The sequence below is a fragment of the Dama dama genome, chromosome 18, assembly GCF_033118175.1.
Source record: "Dama dama isolate Ldn47 chromosome 18, ASM3311817v1, whole genome shotgun sequence".
Classification (NCBI taxonomy): Eukaryota; Metazoa; Chordata; class Mammalia; order Artiodactyla; family Cervidae; genus Dama; species Dama dama.
Genome location: NC_083698.1, coordinates 51800093 through 51819027, shown reverse-complemented (window position 1 = coordinate 51819027; position 18935 = coordinate 51800093). Strand labels below are relative to the sequence as shown.

Genomic DNA, 18935 nt, shown 5'->3' with positions numbered 1-18935 from the left:
GTACTGTGGGCAAGATCCCTTAGAAGAAATGGAGTAGCCCTTATAGTCAGCAAACAGTCCAAAATGTAGCATTTGGATGTAATCTCAAAAATGACAGAATGATCTCTGTTCGTTTCAAGGCAAACCATTCAATATCACAGTAATCCAAGTCTATGCCCTGACCAGTAATGCTAAAGAAGCTGAAGTTGAACAGTTCTGTGAAGACCTATAAGACTGTCTAGAACTAACACCCAAAAAAGATGTCCTTTTCATTATAGGGAACTGGAATGCAAAAGTAGAAAGTCAAGAGAAACCTGGAGTAACAGGCAAATTTGGCCTCGGTGTATAGAATGAAGCAGGGCAAAGGCTAACAAAATTTTGCCAAAGAGAACACACTGGTCATAGCAAACATCCTCTTCCAACAACACAAGAGAAGACTCTACATATGGACATCACCAGATGGTCAATACCGAAATCAGCTTGATTATATTCTTTGCAGCCAAAGATGGAAAAGCTCTATACAATCAGCGAAAATAAGACAGGGAGCTGACTGTAACTCAGATCATGAACTCATTGCAAAATTCAGATTTAAATTGAAGAAAGTAGGGAAAACCACTAGACCATTCAGGTATGACCTAAATCAGATCCCTTATGACTATATAGTGGAAGAGATTGAAGGGATTATATTTGATAGAGTGCCTGAAGAACTATGGACCGAGGTTCCTGACATTGTACAGGAGGCAGTAAGTAAGACCATTCCCAAGAAAAGGAAAGGCAAAAAGGCAAAATGGTTGTCTGAGGAGGCCTTAGAAATAGCTGTGAAAATAAGAGAAGCGAAAGGCAAAGGAGTAAAGAAAAGATATACCCATTTGAATGCAGAGTTCCAAAGAATAGCAAAGGAGAGATAAGCCTTCCTCAGTGATCAATGCAAAGCTGCTACTGCTGCTAAGTCACTTCAGTCGTGTCCGAGTCTGTGCGACCCTGTAGACGGCAGCCCACCAGGCTCCTGTCCCTGGGATTCTCCAGACACGAACACTGGAGTGGGTTGCCATTTCCTTCTCCAGTGCATGTAAGTGAAAAGTGAAAGTGAAGTCGCTCAATTGTGTCCAACTCCATGAGACCCCATGGATTGTAGCCCACCAGGCTCCTCCATCTGTGGGATTTCCCAGGCAAGAGTGCTAGAGTGGGGTGCCATTGCCTTCTCCCAATGCAAAGAAATAGTGGAAAACAATAGAATGGGAAAGACTAGAGTTCTCTTCAAGAAAATTAGATACCAAGGGAATATTTCAAGAAAAAATGGGCACAATAAAGGACAGAAACGATATTGACCTAACAGAAGCAGAAGATATTTAGAAGAGGTGGCAAGAATACACAGAAGGATTATACAAAAAAGATCTTCACGACCCAGTTAACCCTGATGGTGTGATCACCCGCCTAGAGCCAGACATCATGGAATGCGAAGTCAAGTGGTCCATCACTACGAACAAAGCTAGTGGAAGTGATGGAATTCCAATTGTGCTATTTCAAATCCTAAAAGATGATGCTGTGAAAGTGCTGCACTCAGTATGCCAGCAAATTTTGAAAACTCAGCAGAGACCACAGGACTGGAAAAGATCAGTTTTCCTTCCAGTCACAAAGAAAGGCAATGCCAAAGAATGCTCAAACTACTGCACAGTTGCACTCATCTCACATGCTAGCAAAGTTATGCTCAAAATTCTCCAAGCTAGGCCTCAACAGTACATGAACCATGAACTTCCAGATGGTCAAGCTGAATTTAAAAAAGGCAGAGGAACCAGAGATCAAATTGCCAACATCCATTGGATCATCAAAAAAGCAAGAGAGTTCCAAAAAGACATCTACTTCTGCTTTATTGACTATGCCAAAGTCTTTGACTGTGGGGATCACAACAAACTGTGGAAAATTCTTCAAGAGATGGGAATACCAGACCACCTGACTTGCCTCTTGAGAAATCTGTAGGCAGGTTGGGAAGCAATAGTTAGAAATGGACATGGAACAACAGACTGGTTCCATATAGGAAAAGGAGTACGTCAAGGCTGTATGTTGTCACCCTGCTTATTTAACTTATATGCAGAGTACATCTTGAGGAATGCTGGGCTGGATAAAGCACAAGCCAGAATCAAGATTGCTGGGAAAAATATCGATAACCTCAGATAATGCAGATGGCACCACCCTTATGGGAGAAAGCAAAGAATTGAGGAGCCTCTTGATGAAAGTAAAAGAGGAGAGTGAAAAAGTTGACTTAAAACTCGACGTTCAGAAAACTAAGATAATGGTTTTCTTAGTTTCTTCCTATAAACTAAGATAATGCCATCACTTCATGGCAAATAGATGGGGAAACAGTGGAAACAGTGAGAGACTTTTATTTTGGGGGGCTCCAAAAGTCACTGCAAATGGTGACTGCAGCCATGAAATTAATAGACACTTGCTCCTTGGAAGAAAAGTTATGTCAACCTAGACAGCATATTAAAAAGCAGAGACATTACTTTGCCAACAAAGTTCTGTCTAGTCAAAGCTATGGTTTTTCCAGTAGTCATGTATGGATGTGAGTTGGACTATAAAGAAAGCTGAGTGCCGAAGAATTGATCCTTTGAAACTGTGATGTTGGAGAAGAGTCTTGAGAGTCCCTTGGACTGCAAGGAGATCCAACCAGTCCATCCTAAAAGAAATCAATCATGAATATTCTTTGGAAGTACTGATGCTGAAGCTTCAATTCTTTGGCCACCTAATGCGAAGAACTGACTCATTCTAAAAGATCCTGATGCTGAGAAAGATTGAAGGCGGGAGGAGAAGGGGACGATGGAAGATGAGATGTTTGGATGGCTTCACCGAATCAATGGACATAAGTTTGAGTAAACTACAGGAGTTGGTGATGTCGTGCTGCAGTCCATGGGATCACAAAGAGTTGGACACAACTGAGTGACTGAACTGAACTGATCTGAACTGAAGTGAAATTGCCTTCAGAAGAGAATCCATTGCTTGATCCATTGCATTCCTTGGTAATCGTTTTCTTCGTTACTGCTCTTAACATTATTGAATTCAAATTACAGTTCATTCAAATAGAGGTTAAATTTCTGTTTTCTTTTTTTTTATTTTGCCTTCTGGGCAGATTAGATTGGTTGATAGAAGTAGGTTAGTGTTGGTGGAATTTCAGCTGAATGATCAACTTGAGAAAATGAAACAATTGAATAAAAAACTGTAGATAGGCAGGAAGTAAGAGGTTTATAAATTTAAGTAGCTTTAATATTAATTTAGCACTTAGAAACAGAGATTGTGTCTTGGGTGAAAATATGATAGTGATAGAAAAGTTTTTATGGCAAAATGGGAATATGTAGAGGATTCTCCTTTTTAATAAATACATTATATTAGGGTACAAGACAAGAGAAATGATATAAGATTAAGATTATGAATTTGTCAAGGGAGGGATTTGGGGATAGAATCCTTTGACAAATGGTTGAGAAAACATGAAAATTCCAAGTCATCCAGGTTATCAGACTCCTTATATAGTTGTGGCTGTGTATCCCTCAAATGACTACAACTCCCAGCCTCCTAAATCTTGTTTACATAGTAAAATACTTTCCCTAAGGTTGGACTTCTGGTTCTCTATAGTGCCTGCATCATGGTTCTATTTCTTCTTGGTTTGAAGGTAATGAACCAAGCATCTCCAGCAGCTAGAGATCATTTTTATCCATGTTAAGCTTGTCCACTCACTAATTAAAGCCCTGTTTACACACGTAGCATTCTGTTAATTTTTGCCACAGATGAGACTCATTTTTCCTGAAAATGAGTCACTGAAAATAAGAGAGAAGAAATAAGAAAATTAAATAAGCCAGAGAAAATTAAATTTTCTCTGAAGATTGTAAATGTTGATCTGCTATTAAAGTTGGTTGTTGTTCAGTTGCTAGGTCCTGTTGGACTCTTTGTTGCCCCATGGACTATAGGATTCCAAGATCCTCTGTCTTCTGCCATCTCATGAAGTTTGATCGAACTCTTGTCCATTGAGTTTATGATGCTATCCAACCATCTCATCCCCTGTCTCCCTCTTCTCCTTTAGCCTTCAGTCTTTTCCAGCATCAGAGTTTTTTCTATAAGTCAGCTCCTCGCATCAAGTAACCGAAGCGTTTTAGCTTCAGCTTCGGCATCAGTCCTTCTAATACATATTCAAGGTTGATTTCTTTTACGATTGACTTGTTTGATCTGCTGGCCAGCCAAGGGACTCTCAAAGAGTTTTCTGCAGCACCACAATTTGAAAGTATCAATTCTTTGGCACTCAGCCTTTTTATGACCCAACTGTCACATCCATACATGACTACTGGAAAACCATAGCTTTGACTATACAAACCTTTGTTGGCAAAGTGTTGTCTTTGCTTTTTTTTTTTACCATTACCTTTGTTTCCTACTTTATTTTTTTTTTTATTATTTTTTTTTTTCCAGTGGGTTTTGTCATACATTGATATGAATCAGCCATGTATTTACATGTATTCCCAATCCCGATCCCCCCTCCCACCTCCCTCTCCACCCGATTCCTCTGGGTCTTCCCAGTGCACCAGGCCGGAGCACTTGTCTCGTGCATCCCACCTGGGCTGGTGATCTGTTTCACCATAGATAGTATACATGCTGTTCTTTTGAAATATCCCACCCTCACATTCTCCCACAAAGTTCAAAAGTCTGTTCTGTATTTCTGTGTCTCTTTTTCTGTTCTGCATATAGGGTTATCGTTATCACCTTTCTAAATTCCATATACATGTGCCAGTATGCTGTAATGTTCTTTATCTTTCTGGCTTACTTCACTCTGTATAAGGGGCTCCAGCTTCATCCATCTCATTAGGACTGGTTCAAATGAATTCTTTTTAATGGCTGAGTAATATTCCATGGTGTATATGTACCACAGCTTCCTTATCCATTCATCTGCTGATGGGCATCTAGGTTGCTTCCATGTCCTGGCTGTTATAAACAGTGCTGCGATGAACATTGGGGTGCACGTGTCTCTTTCAGATCTGGTTTCCTCAGTGTGTATGCCCAGAAGTGGGATTGCTGGGTCATATGGCAGTTCTATTTCCAGTTTTTTAAGAAATCTCCACACTGTTTTCCATAGCGGCTGTACTAGTTTGCATTCCCACCAACAGTGTAAGAGGGTTCCCTTTTCTCCACACCCTCTCCAGCATTTATTGCTTGTAGACTTTTGGATAGCAGCCATCCTGACTGGTGTGTAATGGTACCTCATTGTGGTTTTGATTTGCATTTCTCTAATAATGAGTGATGTTGAGCATCTTTTCATGTGTTTGTTAGCCATCTGTATGTCTTCTTTGGAGAAATGTCTGTTTAGTTCTTTGGCCCATTTTTTGATTGGGTCATTTATTTTTCTGGAATTGAGCTTCAGGAGTTGCTTGTATATTTTTGAGATTAATCCTTTGTCTGTTTCTTCATTTGCTATTATTTTCTCCCAATCTGAGGGCTGTCTTTTCACCTTACTTATAGTTTCCTTTGTAGTGCAAAAGCTTTTAAGTTTCATTAGGTCCCATTTGTTTAGTTTTGCTTTTATTTCCAATATTCTGGGAGGTGGGTCATAGAGGATCTTGCTTTGATTTATGTCGGAGAGTGTTTTGCCTATTTTTAATACGCTATCTAGGTTTGTCATAGCTATCCTGCCACGGAGCAAGTGTTTTCTAATTTTGTGGCTGCAGTCACCACTGCAGTGATTTTGAAGCCCAAGAAAATAAAATCTCTCACTGCTTCCACTTTTTCCCCTTGTATTTGCCATGAAGTGATGGTACAGCATGCCATGATTGCAGTTGTTTGAATGTTTAGTTTTAAGCTAGCTTTTTTCACAGTTCTCTTTCACCTTCATCAAGAGGCTCTTTAGTTCCTTTTAACTTTATGGCATTATGTCATATCATCTGCCTATCTGAGGTTGTTGATATTTCTGCTGGCATTCTTGATTCCAGCTTGTGATTCATATAGCCCGACATTTCCCATGATGTACCTTGCATATAACTTAAATACACAGGTTGACAATATCCAGCCTTGCTGTACTGCTTTCCAAGTTTTGAACAAGTCCGTTGTTCCACGTCTAATTCTAACTGCTGTTTCTTTATCTGCATACAGGTTTCTCGAGAGACATGTAAGATTGTCTGGTATTCCCATCTCTTTAAGATTTTCCAGTTTGCTGTGATCCACACACTCAAAGGTTTAAGCATAGTGATTCAACAAATGTTGGCAGTGCGATCTCTGGTTCCTCTGACTTTTCTAAACCCAGCTTGTATGCCTGAAAGTTCTCAGTTCACGTACTGCTGATGCCTAGCTTAAAGCATTTTGAGCCTAACCTTGCTGGCCTGTGAAAAGAGGGCAATTGTATGGTAGTTTGAACATTCTTTAGCACTGCCCTTCTTTGGGGTTGGAATGAAAACTGATCTCTTTCATCCCTGTGGCCACTGCTGAGTTTTCCAAATTTGCTGACATATGACATAATGGCACTTTCACAGCATCATCTTTTAGGATTTGAAATAGCTCAATTGGAATTTCTTCACCTTCTTCTGTCTCCTGCATTGAAGGCAGATTCTTTACCACTGAGCTACTGGGAAAGCCTATTAAACTTAGTAACAATGTTAACAAAAATGATTATTGGTCAAAAGAAATTAGCATCCTTACTTTCTTATACGGGTAAAATGGAAAAGAGGGAGTTACCAAAATAGAAAAGGATGAGCAAGACAAGGAAAGGAAACAGAGAAAAAAAGCACTTTGATACATTTTTCTAAGGCTTAGGCATCATACTACAATGAAGGAGTTGAAATCTGATCTATGTATTGTTCTTTATAATCTCAGTGTGTTTAAACCTGCTTTACTAATTCTAGTAGTAGCTTTTTTCTTTCTTATTTTCCTCTAAAGTAGTCTTATACTTGGTCAAGAACAACAGTGAAAACTAAAATGGTTTTTGAAGAAACTCTCTTTTATTAACTTTGTGGTTTATTTTTTGAACTCCCACTGAGCACATGCCTCTGTAGAACTAATTAAAGTCAACTCTAGCCTACGTTTGAATTCAAGAGCTTGTTTTCATTCTGTTACCTATGGTTGTAAAAGTTTTTGAATTTGGGGTCAGAATTTGTACTCTAATTTTATTGCCTGAAGTGCTTTTTTTCTTTCTCCAGTTTTTAATATGTTACTGTATTAGTTATGGTATTTAGAATACTGTGTGGTTTCTCTGTCTTCCACAACCTATTAGAAATAGTAAACAGTATTTATGTTATTTTGGAGATGTGTTGTTCAGTTTGACTTATAGCAGCATATATATGCATGCTTATGATTTATATGGCTTTAATAATTCTAATTAAATAATTGAAAATTATTATAATAAAATAGCTCCAACTTATAAAGGTTATGTCATGTGAAAAGTGAGTTATATTCACTTGATAAGTTCATTTTTTAACTTTCAGTGTCATCAAAATTATTTACTCCCAGTAATTTTTTCATAAAACATAGAGAAAAAAAGTAAATATACTCAAACACCTTCAGCTTTCAGAATATAAGAATTGTTCTTTTTGTTACTTCAGGAGCAGTTCAGAAGGTCATTTAATTCTGATTTGGACAGAGGTGTCACTTTCTCCTCCTGCCTCATAAATAATTATTTTCACATGGGAGATTGATGTTACACTTGGTATCACCCCATGCTTACTTTTACTTGCACAGTATCACATTTTAACTTAGAATCTATCTTTGGCTTTGCGGAATATCATTTATTTGAAAGAATGCTTAACCTGTGCTTCAGCAGGCAATAGGGAGAGTACCTTTTAGTTCTGTTGTCTCCAGTAGGTAATATACACCTGGTACTTAGTAGGTGTTCATTAATTGAAATGGGCTTCCTTGGTGGGTCAGTGGTAAATAATCCACCTGCCAGTGTAGGAGACACAGATTTGATCCCTGGGTCAGGAAGATCCCCTGGAAAAGAAAATGGCAACCCACTCCAGTATTCTTGCCTCGTGAATCCCATGGACAGAGGAGCCTAGCAGGCTTCAGTCCGTGGGTTCGCAAAGGAGTTGGACAGGACTTAGGGACTAAACAACAACAACAACAACAATTGTAGTGACTGAAAAGAAAGAAAGTTTTCTATGCAATTAACCATTGCTCTTCAGTAGGTACAAGGTTTTGATTAGGCAAGATGAAAAGGTTCTAGAGAGCTGCTGTGCAGCCTTATGCCTACAGATTACTGTATTATGTACTTAGAAATTGCTTGAGGCAAGATTTCATGCTAAATATTCTTCCTATGATAAAGAATAGAAACAAATGAAATTTGATTTCAAAGTGTTTTTATTTATTTGTGTAAATATGGTCATGCATTTTTAAAGTTTCACCCGCCAGCTCTGACTTTCGCCCTGAATGAAGTCTAAGAGAGCAGAATCCTGTATGTAACTGACCTAGCATTACTTCTTCCTTTAATGGCTGCTTATTCACCTTCCACCTAACCAGTAGGGTTTGTCTACTCATTGATTTAATTTTTATATTACCTTTCTGACTGAATGTGCTACTAAAATATGGATATTTTCAATTCAAAGCTAGAAACAGATTTGTTAATGTGGAAAGTGACTAAAAATAATATTTTCCTAACTTTGAATTAGTATGTTTTGAACTGTGCCCATAATATCAGCAAAGTTAACATTCATTGTGATTTCAGTTACTTTCATGGTGAACTTTTTAATCTCAGTTCAACTCCTATGACTGTATCTCCTTAATGGTTTGGTTGGGATATGGTGGCTCCTGAAGCACTATTTGCTTCACTTTCTTAGATCTAGATGCTATTAACCAAGAAGTGGGTCAATCAAACCAGAATAAATCTTGCAGAGGCCCCATTCTGCTAAGATAATGTTTTCATGATTTATGCATTGTGGCCAAAAAATATTGAATATAAGTTTTGATAATTAAAATACCTCTTCTTTGCAATTCTGAAAGAACTCTTCTTATCTTGTGCTGTGTAAAGATGACAGAAGAATAAGTTGAAAACCAAACTCATGTGATAGGTCTCATGTAGATTACCTATAATTAGTATTTATGTGTATATGTTTATATTCTGGATAGCTTTGCATTATATGCAATCATCACTTAAGTATGGCTCCAGTATTACCTACACTAACTACAAATCTTACTTTATTAATATAAATGTTAAATCAATATTTTTCAAAATTTAAAACAGCATTTTATATTCAAACTCTATATGTTCTCAAACTCTAAAATATATGTTCTCAATTAATATATGTTCTCAATATGTGTTCTCAATGTTTGTTCTAAAATATATGTTCTCAATTTAATATAGGTTAAATCAGTATTTTTAAAATTTTAAAAGAACATTTTATACTCAAACTCTAGTGCTTGCTTCGGCAGCACATATACTATACTCAAACTCTAAATATATGGTCTCAATTAGTATTTGAAATTCCACAATAAAATGGATATGGTGTCAGATTAAGGCAATGAGAGAGAACATTTCTATATTTCCATGTCTTATCTATTAAAAAAATCACTGAATGAAATTTTGAACCAGATTACCTAAGGGTAGTATCTCTTAACCTGGTTTAGATGCCCTGTTAATTCTACCTAAAATTTCATTTCTACATTCCTTGGTGACACAGATGGTAAAGAATCCTACAATGTGGGAGACCCAGGTTCCATCCCTGGGTTGGGAAGATGCCCTGGAGGAGGGCATGGCAGCTCACTCCAGTATTCTTGCCTGGAGAATCCCCATGGACAGAGGAGCCTGGCGGGCTACACTCCACGGGGTTGCAGAGAGTCAGACATGATTGAGTGACTAAGCACAGAACATACCTGTCCAGTACCATGTTGACTGATCAATAGATTAATAGATCCATTTAACAATTATGTATCTAGTGCCTACTGCTTATCACTCAGTGGTTTAGATTTATTGGGTTCAAAAGTGAATTAAACAGACAAAAACATTCCTTTTCTTGTGGAGTTCGTAATAATCACAGTTAGGATACTAATTGTAGCGAGCTCTCTATATTTCTTTTGGCGGTTTCATAGTGTTTAGCCTTTGCAGAGCCAACTTTAAAAAATCCTCTAACTATTTTCTTTCTTGATAATTGCAACATCTGTACAAAATGATAAAGATATGATGTTCCTGTCATGTAAATGCCTGATGCAAAAGAAAAAAAAAAAACTTTTGCACGACACGTCCCAAACCCTTCATAAATTTTGGTGGGAATGGAATAACTCATATAGAATATGGACTGCCTTCTAAATAAGTTTAAAAAAATCATTCCCTATTTATCAGAAGTTTGTTATTGTTTCTCTTATTCTATTTGCATACATCCCCATTGCCCAACAACTAGAATTAAGCCTGTAAGTTTGTTGCTCTGCTGGGGTTTGATTGTTTAGTTATTTTCTTGTCACTGAAACGTTGGTTATGCTATCAACCTTTGTGACCAATGATTATTTGTGTTCTCAGATTTGACTGTAGTTAGCTAGTTTATTTTGAGATAATAAAATAATCCTTAAGTTTCACTATTCCCTAAGAAGACCTATGCTGAATTTTCAAACATATAACTATATCTTATGAAAACAGTATGTAAAATGTTGGTGTAATTTTTACTTTTGAACATCAATTAGACATTATGACCTCTATGAAAATGTATTTTATTTATTTATTTCAGATTTTAGTGTATTTTGCCAAATCATGACATTCAATAAACAAAATATTTTGTATTTATGCTTAAGCTTTGCACAAGATAATTTTTTTTTTTCTTTTCTGTTTGGAAATGATAGTATTTCTTTTAGGACATATCTTCATTTTTGTTAATTAAAAGATAGAGTAGAAACAAAGAGTTCCAAGTAACATGTTAAAAAAACAAATCTCTTTTTTGAGTATCAGGGAGTTCCTAGGGAAAAAAAAAGACAAGAAAATTAAACTACCTAGTAATTGTTCACTTTGTTTACTACAGTCCGTTACAAGAAAAGACTTCAAACTCTCTGGGAATGTTTGAATGATGCTCTTTCCTACAACAGCAATCCTTAAATAAATATGTAAGCCAATTTAAAAGGCTAAAATAAATAGAAAAGGGAGTATTTGTAAGTGTGAACTTTTATTCAGAACATCTTTGAACATCTCAGCTTAAATTGAATCCTGCCCCTGTGTGTGTATACATATGCACGTGCCGTGTTGCTCAGCACACTGAAATCATACATACTCCTCATTATACTGCACACTCCATGAAAGCAGAGTCGTGGCCATATCTCAGGGCGTGGACAGGGCCCGACACACAGTCGGCAGGGAGTCCACGTGTGTGAATGTGAGAGAATCTTATTTGCCTCTTTGACTCTGCTCTTGCCTTCTCCGATTTCTTAGTTTCCTTTACTGGCTTAAGGTTTTTTTTTAATTAAAAAAAATTTTTTTAATTCAGCTTTTCCCCCCAATCTAAGTGATCATTTGGTATATAATTAAGTAACCACTGTGATAAATATTCAATGACTTAAAAAAAAATTTTTTTTTCTTGAGGTTTAAGTTACTAAAATAAGATGTGCTTATTTAAATAAAACCTATATGCTGCAATCTTGATATGCTTTTTTATTTTTAAAATTAGCTTCTTGCTTTATCTTTTTTATTTAAAATGGACTTTGGTTAAAGAAATGCATGTGCTGAGTTTAAAAATCAAATAAAACAGAAGGTTTATTGTAATGAAAAATAGCAGATGTCTGCTTTGCACCTTCCCACTGTCCAGTCCAGCTATACAGAAGGAACACATTTCTGGTATTTATAACCATAATTATAAATGATATGCTTATTGACATTACTTGATTTATCTATTTTAAACATTAATTTTGGTTAATGAAAATGGAGAAATTAATGGGAGAGAATGGCATATCAATAAAAAAGTGAAATAAAAACTAAGCTGATATATGCTACAATAGAACTCTACGTAAGTGTTTTGGGCCTATAAAAAACAGGTTGGCATTTTAGGTCTTCCAGACTCCCTTTAAGAATAGCTGTTGTTTAGCTTCCACCAGCAGTAAACAAGAGAGCTCATCTTTCTATATTCTTGACAACACTGAGTAGAATCCAGTACTCAGATTTATGCTAGTCTGATGATGTAAGTGGTATATCATTTTAATTTGCATCTTCCTGATAAGTGACTTTGATCATTTTAGACTATTTGAGAGCTGTTCTGGCTTCCCCTTCTAATAAGGCAGTGCCATTTCAAGTTTTTACTTATTTTTCTATTAATTTCTTCTGAGTATTCTAATATTGATTCTTTGTTGGTGTTAGGTCTTCTCTCAGTTTATCTATGATGTCAGATGAAGCAGAGCTGCACCCTATTATCCTCCCCCCCCCCCCATATCTTCTGACTGTTTTTTGTCTGTGGAAAACTTTCGTCAAAGAATAAGTTTAATCAGAAAAATGAGAACATGTGGAAACAAAGGAAAACAATCAAAGGAGACCAAATAACGTACTCATTAAGTATAGTCAAGGACCTTTAATTCCTTCTACAGGGCTATAGATAACATTCTGAACCTTATCCAATGAGCTCTCTTATAGATACTAAAACACTAGGTGGAAGAAGTTAGCTGTATGATGACCAGACTGTTCCCATGACATGTGGTGCTGGTGGTTTAGTTGCTAAGTCATGTCTGACTCTGGCAATCCCATGGACTGCAGCCCACCAGGGTCCTCTATCCACAGGATTTCCCAGGCAAGAATACTGGAATGGGTTGCCATTTCTTTCTCCAACTCACAGCATAAGTGACTACAGTTCCAAGAATTGATCACAAAGAAGTGGGAACAACTGGATCCTGGAATTGATAATTAACTGTATCTAAAACAATTAAGATGACAGTAGTCAGACTGCTGATGACCAGTTTGAAGATGACTGTGAGATGAATGTGCTGTTTCTGCATCTAGTCTCCCTGCCACACTTCTGTCTGTAAAAGCTCTTGCCCCAGTGGTTGCTAGTGCAGGGGGAGTTGGCCTTTGGACAGACATCTGCCTCCCTCCCCAGTTGCCAGCGTATGAGATAAAGCAAACTTTCCTTTCCACCAGCCTGACCAATTAATTGGCTTTTGAGCAGCAAACAGCCAGACCTCACATACATTTTGGCAACATTCGTCACTGAAAAATTCTCATTTTAACTTAGTAAAAGTCATTAATTTTATGTTTTGTTTCAGAATTGCCTTTTACTTCTAATTTTCAAAAAACTCTCCTGAGTGTTTTCTATTAGCTTTGAAAAGGTAACTTTCACATTTTAAAATTGTTTGTGTGCATGTATGCTTAGTTGCTCGGTTTTGTCCAACTCTTTGCGGCCCCATGGACTGTAGCCCGGCAGGCTCCTCTGTTCATGGGATTCTCCAGGCAAGATTAACTAGAGTGGGTAGCCATTACCTTCTCCAGGGGATCTTCCCAACCCAGGGATCAAATCCTGCATTACAGGTGGACTCTTTACCATCTGAGCCACCAGGCTCTTTAGTTAAATTTCAAATTTATATATGGTATAAAATAAGGAGCTAAGTTTTTGCCATATTCTGAGACTATTTTTCTTTCTCTGTACAATGAGTCAGCACCAACCTTTTCTTTTACTTTTGGTATCATCTTTATCATATATAAAGTTGTCATTGACCTGTGAATTTATTTCTGAACGCTGTATCTCTATGTCTGTCCCTGAATTTGTTGTGTATCCTAATATTTGATAGAGTGAGATTCTTCTGTTTGCCCTTCATTTTTTAACTTAACTTTGATAATAATAGACATTTTATAACTTATACTTTAAAATGGATTTTTAGATTTTATTTGAAAATCTAGAATTTATAGGTTGATTTAGGAAAAATTGATATCTGTGAATATGGTGAAGTGAAAAATAAGTCAGTATAGAATTAGAAAACAATTTAGGCTGCTACATTTTCATAAGAATTTTTTTTTTTTTTGGTGGCATATAGCAGGCAAGAAATGATTGGAGAAGAAAGATTAACATAAGTAAAGTCAAGGGTGGAGTCTGCTCCTATGCAAAATTTTGTCATTGAGAGAAATACGGAGAACAAAAGCAACAGAGAAAGAATGCTAGAATGCTAAGAATAGGAGTTTGAATTACCTATATTTTTGTAACTTTGAGTTATGTAATACTTAAGATTAACTAAAACAGTGGTTTCAAGTTATGCTTTGCAGTATATATATAAGCTTCCTAGAATACCCCCAGGGTAACTGGTGAAAGAATAGTGGTGGTACTGAGTATTTGGGATCCTGATTCAGTCAGAATGTTTCATTTTTATCTGCCTAATTAATTGACCTCTCACCAAGGTTCCATTGGAAGAAAGGATTTTTTAGCCAAAAGTGTTTGGAAATGATTTAAATAAAATTACTGCAATGCCTAAATGTTCAGTGAGCATGGTGTATGATGTCATTCATCATTTTCAGTGCCTGTGGAAACATTGCTAATTGAACATGGTACTCTTTCCTGTTGCAGATGTAGGTTTAGTCTCCCTGCAGCTTTCCATGCGGTCCCTAGCAATCAGAGTTGCATGTTTCTTTCCCTTTCTCCCTTGCTTTTCACTTTTCTTTCTTCAGCTACTTGTAAAGCCTCCTCAGATAACCACTTTGCCTTCTTGCTTTTCTTTTTCTTTAGGATAGTTTTGTTGGCAGCCTCCTGTACAATATTATGGACCTCCATCCATAGTTCTCCAGGCACAGTGTTGACTACATCTAATACCTTCAATCTATTTGTCACCTCCACTGCATATTCATAGGGGATTTGATTTAAGTTGTACCTGGCCAGTCTAGTGGTTTGCCCAGCTTTCTTTAGTTAAGCTTGAATTTTGCTATGAGAACCTGATGATCTGAGCCACAGTTAGCTCCAGGTCTTGTTTTTATTGACTGTATACAGCTTCTCCATCTTCAGCTACAAGAATGTAATCAATTTGGTTTTGGTATTGATCATTTGGTGATGTCCATGTGTAAAGTCATCTCTTGTGTTGCTGAAAAAGGGTACTTGCTATGACCAGTACATTCTCCTGGCAGAATTCTGTTCGTCTTTGTGCTGCTTCATTTTGTTCTCCTAGGCCAAATGTGTCTGTTACTCCAGGTATCTCTTGACTTCCTGCTTTTGCATTCCAATCCCCAATGATGAATAGAACATCTTTTTTTGGTGTTAGTTCTAGAAAGTCTTCTAGGTCTTCATAGAACTGATTAGCTTCTTCACTAACTGTGGTAGGGGCATAGACTTGAATTACTCTAATACTGCATGGCTTGCCTTGGAAATGAACCAAGATCATTCTGTAATTTTTGAGGTTGCACCCAAATACTGCATTTCAGACTCTTTTGTTAATTATGAGAGCTACTCCATTTCATCTATGGGGTTCTGGCCCACAGTAGTAGATATAATAGTCATCTGAATTAAATTTGCCCATTCCTGTCAATTTTAGTTCACTGATTCCTAAGATGTCAATGTTTATTCTCACCATCTCTTGCTTGACCACTCACAACTTACCTTGAATCATGGATCTAACATTCCAGGTTCCTATGCAGTACTGTTCTTATCATCAGATTTTACTTTCATCACCAGACACATCCACAACTGAGCATCATTTCTGCTTTGGCCCAGCTACTTCATTCTTTCTGGAGCTATTAGTAGTTCTTCTCCACTCTTCCCCAGTGGCATATCAGACACCTTCTGACCTGGGAGAAGAAATGCTTACTATCAGTTTGTTAATTGTGGAAAGACCTACAAAACTCATTAAGTGTGTGTTGAAGAGGCAATTGAAATCAGTCATGATTTCAGTTGGGACCCTTGAGACATAAATAATTTTATTCTTATAAATTGCAAAATTTAATCATCAGAAGTTTAAACCTGGAAAATCAGGATAAGAATGGAAAGTAAAGTCTGTGTTTCTTGAAAGTGTGCTCAGTGCTATTGCTGTGGTCCTTACTTTGTACCAAACAGTGGCTTTAAAGTTTTCCAAAATGTAGGAAAGCAATTTTATACACGTTTGAAGATTCCCAAAGCAATGAATGCTGTATACTTACCTTTAGGTTTAGTATGTTTTATGGTGAAATCATTGAACTAATTGGGACATAAATGAAAAATTAATTTTCAAAGCAGTGACAATTGTTTGTCTCTATTAACAGGGCTGCTCTAATGTGATACTGGAATTGAATTTACCTTGGGCTCCATATCAAGGTTGACTTGCAAGTCTTCTTGAAGATCTGGGAGAAATAGGTAAGTGGCCTTTTGGTGATAAGTCTCTTTCATTCATTGTGCTTGTTTTTGTTTTTCTAAAGCTTATTTTGTCCTTTAAGTTTTTGGATAAGTATCTTTGCTCAAAGGTTTAAAAAAAAACACAAAAACTATCAGTGAACCATAGAGACATATCATGCGTGGCAATAGGAGTTTTTACCACTGTTTCTTCTCTTGGGCTTTTTATTTCACTTCTTATTGTGCCCCTTCTTCCTTTTAAACCTGATCTTGTCTTCCTGATCTCACTTTGTCTTTTGAAAATTAACATGAATTTATGAAGAATGTGAATTTGATTTTGAAATATTGGGAATAAATGATTAGACAAGAAAAACACTTGAAGTATTTTCTGTCACCATTATGCTGGCCTATTTATACTGATGTTTTCAATACTATTTTATTAAGATCCAGTTGATACTTAGGAGAATCTAGAAATGTCAGAAACTAAGGAGAATAGCATACTACTAATGATTTTTTCTTGAAAGTTTGATTTTTTTAAATAAACTTCTTGAGATCTAGCAAGTCAGCTATTTAGAAATCATTTATTTTTTTTAATATTATACTTCTTTCAATATAATGGTAGTTTTCCTTGATATTTATGGTGCCAGTTTAGAGAACTTGAACTCCATTATTTGTTATGAAACAAGGACCACAGAGATAGTATGAGCTGCAGTTCCAAGAGATGCAGATTTTATCTCCCACTCTTACTGTATAATGTCTCTGTGAAGTTAGTTTTCAGTGTCATTTCTTGATTATGGTATCAGTCAAGCAGTTATGTTATAGGGGGCCAAAGTTTAATAATATAGTTACAAAAAGAAAACTAAAAAAAAAAAATTCTAGATGAGTTGTTTACATCATTTCCCTCTCTAGTCTTTACCCCCAAAGAAAGGGGAACCCTGATGCCCTGACTTCTTAAAATTACTATTTTTTCTTGCCCATGCCACTTCAGAATTCTTTATCAAGTGGGTTCCAAAAAATGTAGGATGGGTCTCAGGATCCTAGCTGTGATGCCTGAATTGCTGTAGCCATTTCTAAAACTCTATCTAGATAGATGCTCTGTATCTTCCCTGAGAGAATTTTGTCAATGTACTTGAATCATGTAGTCAGTTATTTCTCAGGTACTGTTTTGCCTATGGAATTTTGCTTGTTTTGTACCAACTTTATAATTCTGTCAGACATACAAGCAAAATCATTTCAGTTCAGTTGCTCAGTCCTGTCTGACTCTTTGCGACCCCATGGACTGCAGCATACCAGGCTTTCCTGTTAATCACCAACTCCCGGAGCTTGCTCAAACTCATGTCCATCAAGTCAGTGATGCCATCCAACCAACTCATCCTCTGTCATCCCATGGAAGTCCCACAAACAAGAAGAATGACTCCACATGTATTTAGCATTTAAAATTTTGGAAACATTTTGATAACTTTTTACTTCATTTTACTTTTTCACTGAACTCATTAATTTTACTGTTGCATTTTTTATGATGTAAGTAAGGTGGCCATTGTATTCATTATTTAGTAATTGGAGAAACTGAAAGTTTTGGCAAAGAATTTCAAGGACTTGGAAAAAATGGTGTAGCTTATTGTGATATTATAACTAATAATAAATAATTACGTGTTATTAGAACTCAGATCTGCTTACGCGCAATCTTTTTTTTTCTTCTGTTATTCTTACTATGGATAATGGTTATGTTGATATATCCTGTCATTATGAGACCTTTAATATTAAATTCTCATTTGTGGAGTAGTAATAGGACATTTGTTTTAGTAAAGCAGGGAAATTTTAGATTTATAAGTAGGAGTTACCTGAGAGTGAACATCATGGAACCCTGAAAGAAATGACTTTTAGAAAATAGAGTTTTTTCCCCAGAAGGGTACATAATTGTGTATGTATTAAAATGCACAACTATTTTCAAGAAATACTCATTTTCTTCTTTCTTTTCCACTCTTCTGTTCCTTTCCCTCCAGAAATTCCTTAAGTGAATATTTGTTTTCAAACGATTGTCCCCATTTTACCTCTCATAGAGGTTTACAGAACCTGACCTGGATTATACTAAATAAGAACTAAAGTATTCCACACAGCTTCCAACTGAAATTGTGTATATGGGTAAATGGTTACTTAAAGTGTGTACGTATATGTGCGTATTTTATTTCATAATATTTACAGTTATTTCCAGAGTTTCTATTGTAAGAGTATAAATTCAAATAAAAGATCAGTTATTTCAGTGGAGTAGAAAAAACTTCATTCACATACTTAAACATATTGCTATAAGTTTCATAAATTGTAAAAATTAGGCATCATACCTGACAAAATATTTGCTCTAATTTTCAAATTATTAAAAAGTAAGTGAACTATGCAGGAAGATGATTTGGCTAAGGAGGGGCTGGACAAGTGGTTCAAATATGTGGTGTGCACACATTTTTTGGTCAAATGAAACAGACTGAATAAAACTGTAAATACAGAGGCTTACAGAGGTTGAGAATGTAATCTTGGAAATCAGATTGCTTAGATTTGAATCTAAGCTCAAAAACAAACCTACCATATGTGAAACCTTAGATAGGTCATTTAAACTCTCTAACTCTTAATTTCTGAATCTGGAAAATGGAGATAATAGTACCTATTTCTTAGAGTTAATTTGAGGACTAAATGTATAAATACATATGAAGAGAATAGTAAGCTTTTTTTTGTAAGTTAGTTTTGTTTTGCTCCCTATCACGTGGGTCTCAA

General features: G+C 36.3%; 1 protein-coding gene across 6 annotated transcripts in view; it reads left to right on the top strand.

The window, feature by feature from the left end:
• The window catches only part of FOXP2 (forkhead box P2), a 634677-nt gene that overhangs the window by 189348 nt on the left and 426394 nt on the right, over positions 1-18935 (top strand). For all 6 annotated transcript variants that reach the window (XM_061165326.1, XM_061165325.1, XM_061165324.1 and 3 more), the window contains exon 3: positions 16106-16196. The gene's annotated coding sequence lies outside the window, so the exon portion shown is untranslated. The remainder of the gene's footprint in view (positions 1-16105; positions 16197-18935) is intronic.